At 43.4% G+C, this 1626-nt stretch overlaps 1 non-coding gene across 1 annotated transcript; it reads left to right on the plus strand.

Moving 5' to 3' along the window:
* The first annotated feature begins 492 nt into the window (after positions 1-492).
* Positions 493-575, plus strand: trnal-caa (transfer RNA leucine (anticodon CAA)). The gene has a single exon. It is a non-coding gene; the product is annotated as a tRNA-Leu (tRNA).
* The last annotated feature ends 1051 nt before the right edge of the window (positions 576-1626 follow it).

A 1626-nucleotide genomic window follows, 5' to 3' on the forward strand; every position in this document is an offset into this window, starting at 1 on the left:
AAACTTGTCTGCAATAAAATTGAACAATAGCAGTCCGGGATACATTGTCGCATGAGCAATGAACATTTTAAAACTAATCTACTGAAATACAGAGTGTGTAAAATCAGATCGGGGATAAAACTTCATCAAGGGTTAAAGTTTCACTAATTATTAAAGTTCAGTTATTGAAATTTCGATTGTCCCTGTTCGCATTTATTTCATTCTGTGAAACAACACTATCGGTTTATACCATCAGATCTCAGTTGCATTTGAAACCCACAAACAGCTCATTAATTATTCGCACTTCCCCAGTTCCAGAGCTCAGAGGGTTATTGTCCATCCCTGGGATGCAAGCTACCTCAGACCCGGGCCAAAGCTCCCCGTGCACCGAGCACAGGCTCAGGAAAACCCCGGGGGAGAGGATGTCCCGGTCACTGGGCCTTCCAGCAACATTGAACAAGCGCCTGGTCTGAAACTTTCCCGAGTAATAACTGATAACTGAAGCATCGAACAGTCAGGATGGCCGAGCGGTCTAAGGCGCTGCGTTCAAGTCGCAGTCTCCACTGGAGGCATGGGTTCAAATCCCACTCCTGACATTCAGTGTTTTTAATTGCAAACCAATTTGTTTTGACACCACTCTGAAGTGCTTTGGGATATCCATCTAACACAATAAAATTACTCCACTTCAATTGCAAACGGTGATATCAAAGTTACTTCCCAAACCGGGAAACGATCCCGGGTGGCTGTAGCGAAAGGAATGGTTTTGTGAAGCATTGAAAGGTGCCCTGTAAATATCCCGCACTGCTAATTTAAACTCACGGTTATAATTTGTTTCAGTGCAAAAGAAGGCAGGCTCGAAGGGTCAAATGGCTGACTCCTGCTCCTGGTTCTTGTGTTCTTATGCAGAGCACAGAACAGATGATTAAATTATCAACTCTCCCTCAGTTCGCATTTCTTTCATTGTGCAAAAGAAGAAAATGGGTTCATTAATGATGTTTTCCCGTGAAAGCAACATAAATTTTAAGGAACTGTAATCGACGAACATGGGGCTCAAACCCACGATCATGAGATTAAGAGTCTCATGCTCTACCGACTGAGCTAGCCAGGATTCTCAACATCTACCCTGTCGATCCCCTTCAGAATATTGTCCGTTTCAACGAGATCACCTCCGATTCTTCGAAACCCCAGAGAGAATTGGTATATTCTACACAATCTCTCATCAAAGGACAGACCTCTCATCCCAGGAATCAATCTGTTGAACCTCTGTTGCACCACCTCCAAGGCAAGTGTGTCCTTCCTCAGATAAGTACTATGGGCGAATATCCTGTTTTTCTGCTGTTTCTACTTCCTCCTCCTTTGATAGTCCTTCTCTGTACATTCTGTATTCTGCTTGGTTCTCTACTGAAATATGAGCCTGAAGTTTATCACAAGCTTCCGTTTTTGTGTTTTAGTTGACCTTCATTCATCCACCGAGCTGTAGCTAGCTATCATGCTATTTCTGCACCCTGCATGAGAACGTGTCTAGTCGTTACGCGATCTATCTCATTTTTGAAAGTCTCCCAATGTGCATTTACTGTTTTACCGAGAAATCTTTGGTTTCAATCTGCCTGGGCCGGATCCCTTTCAACTCATAAAATTAGTCCTCCT

Source organism: Pristiophorus japonicus, unplaced genomic scaffold, assembly GCF_044704955.1.
Source record: "Pristiophorus japonicus isolate sPriJap1 unplaced genomic scaffold, sPriJap1.hap1 HAP1_SCAFFOLD_252, whole genome shotgun sequence".
Classification (NCBI taxonomy): domain Eukaryota; kingdom Metazoa; phylum Chordata; class Chondrichthyes; family Pristiophoridae; genus Pristiophorus; species Pristiophorus japonicus.